Source organism: Stegostoma tigrinum, unplaced genomic scaffold, assembly GCF_030684315.1.
Source record: "Stegostoma tigrinum isolate sSteTig4 unplaced genomic scaffold, sSteTig4.hap1 scaffold_337, whole genome shotgun sequence".
Classification (NCBI taxonomy): domain Eukaryota; kingdom Metazoa; phylum Chordata; class Chondrichthyes; order Orectolobiformes; family Stegostomatidae; genus Stegostoma; species Stegostoma tigrinum.
The window spans coordinates 51292-67141 of record NW_026728265.1 but is presented as its reverse complement, the minus strand read 5'-3'; the positions used below and the strand labels follow the sequence as shown (position 1 = coordinate 67141).

The 15850-nt window shown below is 43.3% G+C and overlaps 1 long non-coding RNA gene across 5 annotated transcripts in view; it reads right to left on the bottom strand.

Annotated features, from left to right (window-relative positions):
* Positions 1-612: 612 nt before the first annotated feature.
* LOC132208259 (uncharacterized) overlaps positions 613-15850 on the bottom strand; it is a 54324-nt gene continuing 39086 nt past the window's right edge. For 3 of the 5 annotated variants that reach the window (XR_009444342.1, XR_009444343.1, XR_009444344.1), the window contains 2 exons: positions 1398-1504; positions 614-976 (listed from right to left, as the gene is read on the bottom strand). This is a non-coding gene — a long non-coding RNA (uncharacterized LOC132208259). Of the gene's footprint in view, positions 977-1397; positions 1505-15850 lie in introns of all 5 variants that reach the window. The other 2 variants (XR_009444341.1, XR_009444345.1) reach the window with 2 other exon arrangements.

Below are 15850 nucleotides of genomic sequence, written 5' to 3'. Positions count from 1 at the left end.
GAGGGGATCTGAGGCAAGTGTTTTCACCAAAAGTGATACAAACATGTAATATGCTGCTTGACAAGGTGGAGAAGGCAGATACGCTTGCAATATTAAAGAAGCAACAGATGAGCATTTAAAGGGCCAGGGTATGGCAGGTAATGACTCAGTGCAGGTAAATGGGATCAGTAGTTTGATGTTTGTTAGTTGGCATTGATGTTGATCAAGTGAGCCTGTTTCTATACTGCATGACTTTATGAAGCAGGGGAGGAGATATCAAAAGGTCCTGGCAAAGATTTTTCAAGTCATTTCTGGCCACAGCTAAGGTGCCAGAGGACCGCTCATACTTTTATATAAAAGAAGAAAGGACAGATCCAGAAGTTACAAGCCAGTCTAACCTTGGTGGTAGGGAAGTTATCAGAAAGAATTTTAAGGGACAAAATGTCGCTGCACTTGGAGAAACATGGAATGTTCGGGGATAGTCAGCATGGCTTTGTTGAGGTAATGCCATGGTTTGCAAATTTTATCTAATTTTTATTGAGGAGATATCAGAAGTGTTGAAGAGGGAAATTCATCTGATGTGGTCTATATGTTTTTGATATGGTCAACAAAACAAGAGCTCATGGGATCTAAGACTCAGTGGAGTGTTGGATCCAACTTTGCCTGAAAGGCCAGAAGCAGAGGGCATGAACTCTTGCTTTTGGACATCAAGGTCCCTTTGTTTCTCAGTGCTCTCTAGGGATCTACTAGTCATTGTGAACATCTTTCACTTACCAGAGCTCCCAAAATGCATCACTACACATTTGCACTCTATCAATTGAGATTACCAGATCAAATTGTTATCCATTCAGATGCCACAAAGCTGTCAGATCAGAAAGTAACTGGATTCATGAATGATTCTCCATTTCCCCAAAGTCAGTTGATCTTCCCTGTCTCAGGCAAAGGCAGCATTTTGGTATGGCTGATATACATCTCGTGGCATGCAGAAAAGTGTCCTCTGAAAATGAGACACATCAATACATCACCAAAATATGGTAGGACAGTAAACACATGCTTTTTGCTTTTGAATATGGTAATTAAGAACACATTGCAGAACGTAAAGTCATGTAACGTTTTGTGAAAATGAACAAAAACATATTTCAAGATGCTGATCTATAAATTTTCTAATAATTTGAAGTTACCACGATCACTAGGTGAGTGGAAACATTTTCAATTGTTCCCACAACAAACAATTCTAAGTAACTGTCACAGAATCTTCTGTCATGCGCTGTAACATGTTTCTTTAAATAACATACGAGTCCCTGCATTATTTCTCACTCTCCAGCTTAGCATTACTTTATTTCTAAAATCTTACTCCTCTATAAAGCCAAGTGTTCTGCAGAAAAGTGGTTGTTCCTGCAATAGATGAAGTGGCTGACCTGTTTAAACATGAAGGTGTCAGCGCGGCTCCTCTGGCCCTTCTATGGGCTGAATCCAAAGCAGTTATGATTGTCTCCTCCTTATCCATTAGTTCATGTCTGAGTGCCTGCACGTGAAATTCCATTGAGAAATTATCACCATTTGAAAGCAACACTGTACATTTCCATTTAGTAAATCCAATCAATCAGCACTGTCAAAAAAAAACACTGATAATTGTATTAGGTTCCAATGAAGTAGTCAATCACTTAAGTTTCTAATATTGAAAGTACATTTAATGCAGAAAGACTAATTACCACCGCAACCTTAAGCAACAGTCAAGCAATGCTGACACAACATGTTAATGCCCATTAGAAGGCCTCTATTTATCAGATATCAGAAGTATTGAAGAGGGAAATTCATCTGATGTGGTCTATATGTTTTTCATATTATGTTCTTCATATTAAATGTGCTAATCTGTGGATGGGGACAAAGGATGAAGATGGGCATATTTACAGAAAAACACCGTGACTGACAAATCACATCACTGGTTGGAAATGAGAATTGAGAGGAAGATACAAAGATGCTTCAAGAGGATTTGGAGTGACTAAGAGAGAGGGCAAAAAAAATTGTTTGATTCACTTTTTTTTTGAGCAGCTCATGCTGGGTTCATCCTCACCTTCACCAGCTCTCACCTGTGGCTCCAAATAGTTACTAGAATCTGACAGAAGCCACATAATTGTAAAAAAAATTTCAATAGTAAGGTCAAATGCAGGGAAGGTAAACACTGCATCTCTTACAATTGGTGACTTTATGATTGGTCTATTCTAGCAGGCAAAGGCTGATTCTCCAATACTGGACAGATGAGACCAATCTCAAGGCCAATGGTCACGAGCACAGAACCATGTTGTGGAACATCTGGTTTCCGGGACAATTCACTCTAGATCTCCCAAACATACTGAAGAACTTGCAGCTTCTAATGTTGCTGTTCCAGTTTCAGAAAAACAGAGCTTGATTTTTGTTTTTTCATGAGATAAGACCCCTAACAAACAAAAAAAAATTCTGAAGAGACACAGTTTGTTTCTTGTGATTCAGGCCAGGATTTGTTCACACAACAATGATGGGAAAGTTAGAGGAAAAGTTTCCATATAATGGAATAGGGAATGCTTTTACTGCAAGTGATTATTCAAGCAAAATCTAGTGCTTCACTTAAAAGGGAACTGGGTGAAATATTTACAAGAAAAGAAAATTAAAACAAAGGAAACAAGTAGGGAATTTGGATGAAAAGTCCCCCTTCCTCCATTAGGAGGGTAGCACCAGCACATGCAAGACTAAACTAATCATCCTCAGGGCAAATTTTGTTTTAAATCAATTAGAGAAGGAATATAAATGTGGTTCCATTGTTTATAAAGGGTACGAAGGAAATGCCAAACAATTAAAAGCCTGCTTGTCTTACGTTAGTGGTGGGAAAATTTTAAAATCGATCTGAGAGATCAAATAAACTAACTGAGAAAGGCATGGACTAGTCATGGATAGTCAGCACGGCTTTGTCAAGGTAAGGTCATTACTTACAAATTTAGTTGAATTCTTTAAGAAAGTGGCAAGGAGGATCGATGAGGGTTGCGCAATGAATTTGTCGACATGGATTTTAGCAAAGCAATTGATAACGTCCCACCTGAGAAGTGCAAAAAAGTGAAAGCTCATGGGTCATGGGATACGGAGTAATGTGTTGACTAATCAGCTTAGTGGCAGGAAACAAGGGTAATTGTTCATGGCTGTGCTTATGAACAGAAAGCAATTTCCATTGGTGTTTCACAGGGCTTGATTTTGGGGCCCCTTTAATTTATTTTATAGATGAACGATTCAGACTTGAACATGGGGGGCACAATTGGTAAATTGGCAGACAACTGAAAAATTGGATGTAAGGTGGCTAGGACAGAGGATAGCTCCAAGTTCCAAAATGATATTAGATGGGTTGGCGGAGAAGGCAGGAAAGCAACAGATGGAGCACAACTCTGACAAGTGTGATGCATTGCTTTTCATGAGGACATAAAGGGAATACACAATAAATAGGAACATACTGAGAGGGGTAGATGAAGTGGGGGATCTAAGCATGGAAGTGAACAGGTTCCTAAAGGTAGCACTACAGGTCAGTAATGTTCTGATGAAGGCACAGGGAATGCTTTGCCTCATTGGGAAAAGTGTAGATTACCAAAGTAAGGACATCATGATAAAACTGTACAAGATACTGATGATGCCACAACTGGAGTAGTGTGTGCAGTTGTGTTCATCACAATCCAGGAAGTATATAATAACTCTGGAGACAGTGCAGAAAAGATTTACTCAAATATTGCCAAAGCTGGAGAATTGTAAATATGAGGCTGTTTTCCTTGGAACAGAAAAGTCTGAGGGATGACATGATTGAGGTATACAAAACAGTGAAGGGCAGAGATAGGGTAGAGTTAGTGTAGACAGGAGGAAGCTGCTTCCCTTGGCAGAGAATTCAAAAATCAGCAGTTACAGAGTCAAGCTAAGTGGCAGAAGGGTTAGAGGGGATGTGGGAAAATCCGTTTTATGCAGAGGGTGATGGGTGTCAGGAATTTGCTGCCTGAATTGGTGTTGGACTAAGAGATTCTAAACTCTTTTAAGAAGTACCTGGATCTGCACTTTAAGTGCTGCAGGTCCATGTACGTTTGTAACAATTTGGGATTAAAAAAGGCATCAGATGTCTATGGGTCAGTATGGACAAAGATGGCTGAATGGCTCCCTTCTGGTTTATATCATTTGTATGGCTCTATGTTGGTCCTGCGCAAGGCCAGCATACATTGGTCACACATTATCACTGTTGCAAAGGCACTGAACTAACTTCATGGACCGCAAGTGTTCATCTGGGATAGATACCCTGCACAAGGCTGATAGATAGGGATGGCCAGGATTCTGGCCCAGCATTTGATCTGATTTATTTGATTTATTGCAGTCACACGTACCCAATACAGGTGAACTACCCTCGTTTTTCCAGTGGGAACTGCTGTCAGATGAGTTATTGCAGTGCATTTTGTAGATGGTACACAATGCCCCCATTGTCTATCAGCAGTAGACAAACATCAATGTTGAGGTGATGGAAATGGTGCCAATCAAGCATGGATGGCATCAAGCTTCTTGAGTGTTACTGGAGCTGCGGCATCCAGGCAATCATATTCCATCACACTCCCAACTTTGCCTTGTCAGAGATGGACAAGCTTTGGGGAGAAACGAGAGGAGATACTAACCACATGATTCCCAGACGTGCTCTTGTAGCCACAGTATTTATATGGCTTATCTCATGCAGGTTCAAGTCAGTAGTAACGCCCATGAAGTTGATAACAGAATTTCAGTGTTGAAACTCAACAAAGGAAGATGGTGAGATTCTCTCTTGTTAGAGATGATCATTGCCTGGCACCTCTGTGGTGCAAACATTATTTGGCACTCATCAGTTCAAGCCCGAGTATTATCGACATCTTGCTGTTGATGCTAAACACTGTGCAATTATTAGTAAACATCCCCAAGATTCATCCTTGAGTTGACCATTTTGCCATCCTTCCACTGTGTCCTTCCACTGTGAAACAGTGAATAAATATAACTTAGATACATAAATGGAACTGTCCTGTTCAAAGGTCAAATCCAAAACTTCCAAAATATACAGCTTCTGTCTCACTGAGCTGAACCAGACACTTGATTCTTCCTCCTTGTAACCATGCAGCCAATGCACAGGAAGGGTCATGTGCTGGCTGATTGGTGACCTCAGTGCAATTGTTTCACTTATTTAATTTTGATCAGCAAACAAGCAAGCATACAAGCATCCAAAGTTGGTGTATTATGTGATTTTATGAAGGGAAGGTCGTGCCTCAGAAACCTTATTGAGTTCTTTGAGAAGGTGACCAAACAGGTAGATGAGAGTAAACCGTTTGATGTGGTGTATATGGATTTCGGCAAGGTTCGATAAGGTTCCCCACAATAGGCTATTGTACAAAATGTGGAGGAAGGGAATTGTGGGAGATATAGCAGTTTGGATTGGAAATTGGCTTGCTGAAAGAAGACAGAAGGTGGTAGTTGATGGGAAATGTTCATCCTGGAGACCAGTTACTAGTGGTGTACCGCAAGGGTCGGTGTTGGGTCCACTGCTGTTTGTCATTTTTATAAATGACCTGGATGAGGGCGCAGAAGGATGGGTTAGTAAATTTGCAGATGACACTATGGTCGGTGGAGTTGTGGATAGTGATGAAGGATGCTGTAGGTTGCAGAGAGACATAGATAAGCTGCAGAGCTGGGCTGAGAGGTGGCAAATGGAGTTTAATGCAGACAAGTGTGAGGTGATGCACTTTGGTAGGAGTAACCGGAAGGCAAAGTACAGGGCTAATGGTAAGATTCTTAGCAGTGTAGATGAGCAGAGAGATCTCGGTGTCCATATACACAGATCCTTGAAAGTTGCCACCCAGGTTGACAGGGCTGTTAAGAAGGCATACAGTGTTTTAGCTTTTATTAATAGAGGGATCGAGTTCCGGAACCAAGAGGTTATGGTGGAGCTGTACAAAACTCTGGTGTGGCCGCACTTGGAGTATTGTGTACATTTCTGGTCACCGCATTATAAGAAGGATGTGGAAGCTTTGGAAAGGGTGCAGAGCAGATTTACGAGGAGGTTGCGTGGTATGGAGGGAAGGTCTTACGAGGAAAGGCTGAGGGACTTGAGGCTGTTTTCATTAGAGAGAAGAAGGTTGAGAGGTGACTTAATTGAAACATATCAAATAATCAGAGGGTTAGATAGGGTGGATAGGGAGAGCCTTTTTCCTAGGATGGTGACAGCGAGCACGAGGGGGCACAGCTTTAAATTGAGGGGTGAAAGATATAGGACAGATGTCAGAGGTAGTTTCTTTACTCAGAGAGTAGTAAGGGAATGGAACGCTTTGCCTGCAACGGTGGTAGATTCGCCAACTTTAGGAGCATTTAAGTCGTCATTGGACAAGCATATGGACGCACATGGAATAGTGTAGGTTAGATGGGCTTAAGATCAGTATGACAGGTCAGCACAACATCAAGGTCCGAAGGGCCTGTACTATGCTGTAATGTTCTATAAAAACTCTGTATTGCAAGAAAAGACAAACAAAACATTGTATCGTATTATCCTACATGACAAGGCAAAGGGATCCTTTTATCAAATGGAAAGAAAGAATAGATATAATGTTGCAAAGATTAATCACAAGCCAGAGGATCGAGAAATTCTTAAAAGGCAGAAAACAACCAAAAAAAGAAGGGGATTAGGTAAACTTTGAGGATGGACTTGCAAATAATATCAGGACAGGCAACTGGAACTTTGTTAAATATATAGAAAGGAGGACAGGCCAAAGTTAATACAAGCCCCTAAGAGAATGAGGTTGGAGAAATAATATTGGGGAACCAGGAAATGGCTGAAGAGTTAAATAAATTCTTTGCATGAGTCCTCAAGGCCTACTGGTATTATCATTAACCTATTAATCCAGAAACCCAGAAAATGTTCTGGGGACCTGGGTTCGATGGTGGAAGTTTAATTTTTAAAAGAAGTCTGGACTTAAGAATCTACCGATCACCATGAATCCATTGTCACTAATGTCCTTCAAGGGAGGAAATCTGCCAACCTCACCTGGTCTGGCCCACATATGACTCCAGACCACAGCAATGAGCTTGACTCTCAACTGCCCTCTAAAATGGCCTCGCAAGCCACTCAGTTGGACCAACCACTACTTAGACTCAAAGAAATGAAACTGGATAAATCACACAGCATTGACCTAGGCACCAGAAAAGACAATGGCAGAAACTGCCCTGTCAACCATGCAAAGTCCTCCTCACTAACATCTTGGGGTTCGTGCCAAAATTGGGAGAACTGTCTCACAGATTAGTTAATCAACAGTCTGACACAGTCATAATATCTTTCACACAATGTCCCAGACTCCACCATCACCATCACCATCCCTGGATATGTCCTCTCTCACCGGCAGGACAGACCCAGCAGAGGTGGTGGCACAGTGGTGTACAGTCAGGACAGTGTTGCTCTAGGAGGCCTCAGCATTGACTCTGGACCCCATGAAGCCTCATGGCTTCAAGTTAAACATGGCCAAGGAAAGCTCTTGCCGATTACCACGTACCGTCCTCCCTCAGCTGCTGAATCAGTACTCTGCAATGTTGAACAACACTTAGAGGAAGCACTGAGGATGGCAAGGGCACAAAATGTATTCTGGGTGGGGGATTTCAATATCCACTGCTAAGAGTAGCTCAGCACCAGTGCTACTGATCGAGCTGGTCAGATCCTAAAGGACACAGCTGCCAGACTGGGTTTGCGGCACGTGGTGAGGGAGCCAACAAGAGGGAAAAACATACTTGACCTCATCCTTACTAATCTGCCAGCTGCAGTTGCATCTGTCCATGTCAGTATCAGTAAGAGTGACCATCGCACAGTCCTTGTGGAACAACGTCCCGCCATCACATTGAGAACAACCTCCATCATGTGTGTGGCACTATCACTGCAGTAAATGGGACAGACTTCACATAGATCTAGCAACTCAAGGCTGGGCATCCATGAGGTGCTGTGGGCCATCAACAGCAGCAGAATTGAACTCTAGCACAATCTACAACCTTCGTGGCTCAGTATGTCCCTCACTCAACCGTTACCATCAATCCTGGTTTAATGGAGAGTGCAGGAGGGCATGCCAGGAGCAGCACCAGGCTTACCTGAAGATGAGGAATCAACTTGGTGAAGCCACCAAACAGGACTACTTGCATGCCAAATAGCGAAAGCAGCAAGTGATAGGCAGAGCTAATCAATCTCACCATGGATCTGATGTAAGTTCTGCAGCCCTGCCACATCCAGTCATGAATGGCAATGGACAATTAAACAACTCACTGGAGGAGGAGGAGGCACCACAAATGTCCCCATCCTCAACGATGGAAGAACCAAGCACATCAGTGCAAAACATGAGGCTGAAGCATTTGCAGAAATCTTTAGCCACAAGCGCTGAATGGGTGATCAAACTCGGCCTCCTCCAGTGATCCCCACTATTGCAGATACCAGTCTTCTGTCAATTCAATTCACTCCATGTGATATCAAGAAATGGTTAGGGACACTGGATACTGCAAAGGCTATGGGTCCTGGCAACATTCCAGCAACAGTACTGAAGATTTGTGCTCCAGAACTTGCTGCTGCCTGAGCCAAGCTGTTCTAGTTTGTTTCAACACTGGTATCTACCTGACAATGTAGAAAATTGCCCAAGTATGTCCTGTACAGAAAAAGCAGGACAAAACCAGGCCAGCCAATTACTGCTCCATTAGTCTACTCTCAATCATCAGTAAAGTGATGGAAGGTGTGATCAACAGTGCTATCAGGCAGCACCTGCTCAGAAATAACCTACTCAGTTACGCCCAGTTTGGGTTCTGCCGTGGCCACTCAGCTCCTGACCCCATCACAGCCTTGGTTCAAACGTGGACAAAAGAGCTGAATTCCAGAGCTGAAGTGAGAGCGACAACCCTTCACATCAAGGCTGCATCTGACCGAGTGTGGCATCAAGGTGCCCTAGCAAAATGGGAATCAATGGGTTTCACAGGCAAACTCACCGGTGGTTGGAGTTATACCTGACACATGGGAAGGTGGTTGTGGTTGCTGGCAGTCAATCATTTCAGCTCCAGAAGATCTCTGCAGGAGTTCCTCAGGGTAGTGTCCTCGGCCCAACCATCTTCGGCTACTTCATCAATGACCTTCCCGCCATCATAAGGTCAGAAGTGGGGATGTTCGCTGATGTTTGCACAATGTTCAGCACCATTTGACTTCTCAGACACTGAAGCAGTCCAAGTTCACGTGCAACAAGATCCGGACAATATCCAGGCTTGGGCTGACAAGTGCCAAGTGACATTTGCGCCACACAAATGCCAGGCTCTGACCATCTCTTGACATTCAAGAGTGTTACCATCAATGAATCCCTCACTGTCAGCTGGGCGTTACCATTGACCAGAAACTCAACTGGTCATCACATTAAGATAGTGGCCACATGAGGAGGCCAGATGCTGGGAATATCACATCAAATAACTCACCCCCTGACTCCTCAAAGCCTGTCCGCCATCTAAAAGGCACAAGTCAGGAGTGCGATGGAACACTCCCCACTTGCCTGGATGAGTGCAGCTCCATCAACACTCAAGAAGCTTGACACCATCCAGGACAAAGCAGCCAGTACAACATCTACAAGTATCCACTCCCTCCATCTGCAATGCTCAGTAGCAGCGGTGGGTACTAACTACAAGATGCACTGCAAAAATTCACCAATGCTCCTCAGACAGCACCTTCTAAACCCAAGACCACTTCCATCCAGAAGGACAAGGGCAGCAGACATATGGGAACACCACCGCCTCCAAGTCCCTCACCATCTTGACTTGGAAATACATTGCCATTCCTTCCCCTCAAAATCCCGGAATTCCCTCCCTAATAGCGCTGTGGGTCAACCCACAGCAGGAAGAATGCAGTGGTTCAAGAAGGCAGCTCACCATCACCTTCTCAAGAGGCAACTCAGGATGGGCAAGAAATACTGGCCAGGCAGTGACACACATGTCCCACAAATGAATACAGTCACAGTAAAAGACACTGACAGTGTTCCAAAATTCCTGCATAATCAAAGGGCAAATGATAGGACAGGATATAAAACAGCAACTATCCCTAAAGAAAAGATATGAGGGAAACTAACTGGGTTAAAGACCATTAGGTCCCCTGGGCCCGAAGTGCTGCATCCCAGGATATTAAAAGTAATAGCTATAGTGATAGTTGATGCACTGATCACAATCTCTCCAGTATCCTTGGCTTTTCAAAAAGTCCCAGTGCCCCACAGGGCAGTATGGTGGCTCAGTGAGTAGCATGCTGTTTCACAGTGGCAGGGACCTGGATTCAATCCCATCCACAGGTGATTTTCTGTGAGGAATCTGCACCTTATCCCCGTGTCTGTGTGGGTTTCTTCGAGCTGCTCCGGTCTCTTCCCACAATCCAAACATGCACAGATTAGGTGGATTAGCCATGGGAAATGCAAGGTTGCAGGGGCTGGGCAGCTGGTTGAATCTGGGTGCCATGCTCTTCCGAGAGTCAGTTTGGACACAATGGGCCAAGTGGCCTGCTCTCATGCTGCAGGGATGCTATGACTAGTACCTTTATTTTAGAAAGGAAAGGAGACAAAAAAGATAACTACTGGCCAGTTAGCTTAATGTCTGTTATTGGAAAATGCAAGAGCCTATCAGAAAAGATGTAATTGCAGAGCACTTAAAATACGTAATACAATCACAGTCACTACGGCTTGATAAACAGGAAATTGTGCATGACAGATTTATAAGAATTCCATGAGGAGATTACAAGTAGTACAAATAAAAGGGTGTGACATTCAAAAAGGTATTTGTAAAAATAATCACACTTCAAGCAGATAAGACTTTTAATAAGACCACATAGTTTTGGGGAAATATATTAACATGGATAGGGGATTGACCAAATAATAGAGAACAGACATTTGGTACAGGGGGAGTCATTTCCAGGTTGGCAAGCTGTAAAAAGTGAACTGCCATACGGATCAATGCCACGGCCATTCTTGTTGCGAATAAATATTAATGACATAGTGATGAAAGTGAATGTACTATTACTGAGCTTACAGAAAACACAAAAATAGGTATGGAAGACAAGTGATGAGACTGCCAGACTGCCTGCAGAGGGATGTACAAAAGTTAAGATGCTCAGACTGGAGTATTTTTAACAGTATGGGAATGAAACGGCAGGAAAGTGGTATCGAGGAATATCAGTATTTTATGATCTCATTGAGTGGCAGACTCAATGGACTGAATAGCCTTCTGCTCATTCATCATATTTCAAGAGTAAAACCTAGAGTCAATGAAATTCTAATTGAATTAAATATGGAAAATCAGCAAGGACATGTTACATTGCTTAACCCAAAGTCAAAGTACAAAAGCAGATTCCACAAAAGCACAGATAGCACATTCTTTGAGATGCCTCTTACTTCCAGACCAAAACGTTGCAACAAAAACTCACTAATGTAGAACCAAGAATACAAATATTCATGCAGCTACTTTCATGATGTGAAATGTCAATGTGATCTGTCACCCGCCAGTGACACAATAAGCAATGCTGCAGTAAGGTCAAGACAGACAATTAGGATGATTATTATTGATCAGTTTGGGTATTCAGAGACAGTGAGGGGGTTCTCAGACAATGTTGAACCTCAAAGCACTTACAATCTGGGATTATGGTTTCCCTCCAGCACTACATTACAAAAGAAGAAGAAATGCTGAGAAATCAAAGGTCGAAAAACATGGCATACGTTTTAGGCAACACAGGAAGAAACCAGAGTGTGTCCAAATTCTGTGACAGAATATAATTTTCATACAACGCTTTCCTTAACATTTGGAAATGAGAAAGTATCTTTCATCAATGTTGTGTATATGGCTGCATTATTTTCTCTCAAACTGTGTTCTGTCATTGCTGTGAACAAAACAAAAAGTGTTCTGGAGAGATAGCAGGAACTGCACATGCTGGAGAATCGGAGTTAACGAGGTGTACAACTGGATGAACACAGCAGGCCAAGCAGCATCAGAGGAGTAGGAAAGCTGACGTTTCGGGCCTAGACCCTTCTTCAGAAACATCAGCTTTCCTACTCCTCTGATGCTGCTTGTCCTGCTGTGTCCATCCAGCTCTCCACCTTGTTGTCTCAGAAACAGTGTTATAGTGATTAGTATGAGTCCTAGCTCTGACCAACTTTTTGTGCGAAAGGTTGAATATTCATCATTCTAGTTCTTGTACTCATTTTGCAGGACCTAAATGCCACAGCACAGTGGCTGAGTGGTTAGCACCACTGCCTTACAGTGACAGGGCCCCAGGATCGATTCCAGTTGTGGACAACTGTCTGTGTGGAGTTTGCGCATTCTCCCCATGACTGTTTGAGTTTCCTCCAGTTACTCCCATTTCTTCCCACACTCTAAAAGATATTGCTGCTACGGGATTGTACGACATAATAAATGTGTTAGTGAGAATGGGGGGAAAAGAGTCCCTTAAGACACAAGGGTAGCCTTGGAGAAAGTCTCAAGGGCAACAAGGTGGTGCAGTGGTTGGCACTACTGCCTCACAGTACCAGGGACCTGGGCTCAATTCCACCCTTGGGTGACTCTTCGTTTACACATTCTCCCCATGTCTGTGAGGGTTTTCGCTAGGTGCTCCAGTTTCCTACCACAGTCCAAAGATGTGCAAATTAGGTGGATTGACCACACTAAATTGTCCATAGCTACCAGGTTTGTTAGCCTTGCAGGGGTAGGTGTGGACCTGTTGGGCTGAATGTTTCTACACTGTAGGGATTCAGTGAACCCTCTTTCTACCGATGTCGTTGGCAGAAATGTGCACAATGAGCTATGTAGGAATCCTGCTCATTGACTGCAGCTCCACCTTCAACACTATTATCCCCTCCAGACTGATCTCAAAACTCTATGACCTAGGTTTCTGCTCTGCCCTCTGCTACTGGATCCTTAACTTTCTGACCCAAAACCACAGTGAAGATAGGTAACTGCCCCTCCTCCACAATAACACTAGTGCCCTCTAAGGATGTTTCCTCAGCCCCCTACTGCACTCCTTGTGCACCCATGACTGTGTTGCCAAATTCCAAATTAACGCCATCTGCAAGTTAACTGACGACACCACTGCAGTGGGATGGATATCTAACAATGAATCAAAATACAGAAGGGAGGCAAAGGGTTTGGTGACGTGGTGCAGAGAACAACCTCTCTCTCGATGTCGGCAAAACTAAAGAACTGATCACTGATTTCAAAAGACAGGAGGAGAACACGCCCTGATGTATATCAATGGAACTGAGGTTGAGAGGGTGGAGCGTGTCAAGTTCCCCGGTATGACGATAATCAACAACCCGTCCTGGACTTTCCACGAAAATACGTTGGTCAAGGCGGCACAACAATGCCTCTCCTTCCTCGGGCAGCTCAGGAAATTTGGCCTGACCAATTTCTACAGATGCACCATTAAAAGCACATTGTCCAAGTGTATAATGGCCTGGTATGGCAACTATTCTGCCCAGGACTGTGAGAAACTACAGAAGCGGGTGTGCACAGCCCAGATCATCACGGAAGCCAACCTCTCATCCAAGGACTCCATTTACATGGCTCACTGCTGCGGAAAGGTAGCCAGCATCACCAAAGACCCATCGCACCTACGTAATGATCTCCTACATCCTCTTCCATCAGGCACCAGGTACAGAAGCCTGAACACATGCACACCAACAGTTTTAGGAACAGCTTCTTCCCAGTTGTTATCAGACTGATAAATAGACTCTCTAGCCTGAAATAACGCTGATCTTGCTAACATTGATCTCACTGAGCGCATGCTCTGTTCAATGTAACCTGCATGCCTCTGTCATTTTCATCTGTATATCCTTCGCTTACTATGATCTGCCTGTACCACTCATAAATAAAGATTTTCACTCTACTTTGGTACACGTGACAATAAATCAATCAATTAGTCAACAACCTTAATACAAGTTTGAGGAACAAGACTTCATCATCTGTCTTGTCACTTTCTAGCCTTCTGGTCCAATATTAAGTTCAACCAATTTAGATCAGAACCTACGCTTCCATCTTGCTCCTGTATCCCTTTTTGCATTCAGATGCCTATGTAGCTATTCACACCTCTTCTGGACACAACCTTTGATTTTTTTAAAAAAAATTACCATTGTGTTACCAAGCTTTTGCAAAAAATAATGTTTCGTAACATAATTTCTTCTACCCTCCACCTCATCACAAGCATTCCCTTGAGAATTTTTGGGAGTTTTCCGACCTCCTGTCTACCAGCCGGAAATACCTTACATTTGTGTCTTTCATTTCAGAGAGACTTTTATTACCAAAGCAGTTTTGTCTTACACCCAATGGAACAAACGCAAGAACATGATATTTCAAACAATTGGAATAATTTATACGAGAAGAAAAACATGTCGTGTGGTTGACAAGTCCACTCTTGTGGACTGAATGAGGGTGTACCGCAGGATAATCACCTAATCAATGTATCATTTCCCCTTTGCAGAGAAAACACTGGAAAAATTGAATATACCTGTATGTTTGAACAGATGAAGTACGGGTAAATCGCTGTTTCACTTTACAAGTGTATTTGGGACCTTGCTTGGTGACTGAGGAAATGGTCACTTTGGAATGCTGAAAGGGGATACTGGTGAAGATGCTGGAAGATAATCTGCTGAACGCAGAGGTTGATGGAGGGACAAGCTGAGAATAAGGAGAATTTATGATTCTGGGATAGGTGGAATGGATGAGGGCCGAATTTTGTGAAATGGATCAAAGTGAAAGTTCTGCGAACCATGTTGGGGTCCTTGGTTGTGGAAAAGAGAAAGCATCTCACACGTGCCGGTGCGGTGTGCTCTGCTCATTACAAACAAGCAGTTTTCAGTCGGCCAATCATTATCATATATGACCTATATGTCTGGCATAATACTGGCTGCAAATTTCATAGACAATGTTGGTCAATGCAATGAGGATTATTTTTGGACTGACAACAGCATCCTGCTAGGGGAAAATACCATTCACATAACCACTATACAGCAGCAGCATGAATTACTTGCTTAAGCTCAAACTTTTGAGAAGCTTTGGTTTTCCATGGCAATTTGAGGTAGACCAGGCACTTTTCAGTTCTAAAATTTGAACCATTTGACAATGCACAGTATACACATCAGTCATCTACTTGTGATATCCATTATAGAACATAGAACATAGAACAATACGGCACAGAACAGGCCCTTCGGCCCTCGACGTTGCGCCGACCTGTGAACTAATCTAAGCCCCTCCCCTGACACAATCCCATCATTATCCATATGCTTATCCAAGGACTGTTGAAATGCCCCTAATGTGGCTGAGTTAACTACTTTGGCATGCGGGGCATTCCACGCCCATAGCACTCTCTGAGTAAAGAACCTGCCTCTGACATCTGTCTTAAATCTATCACCCCTCAATTTGTAGCTATGCCCCCTTGTACAAGCTGAAATCATCATCCTCTGAAAAAGACTCTCACTGTCCACAATATCTAATTTTCTGATCATCTTATATGTCTCTATTAAATCCCCCCTTAGCCTCCTTTTCTCCAATGAGAACAGACCCAAGTCTCTCAGCCTTTCTTCATAGGGCCTGTGCTCCAGACCAGGCTGCATCCTGGTAAATCTCCTCTGCACCTTTTCCAATGCTTCAACATCCTTCCTGTCATGGGGCGACCAGAACTGCACGCAATATTCCAAATGAGGCTGCACTAGCATTTTGTACAGTTGGAGCATGACATCATGGCTCCGGAAGTCAATCCCTATAAATCCCGTGACTGTACAAAACGCTAGTCGAGTAGCCTGTATCTCAGTATTCTCCTCGACAACATTGTCGTTTTCCAGAG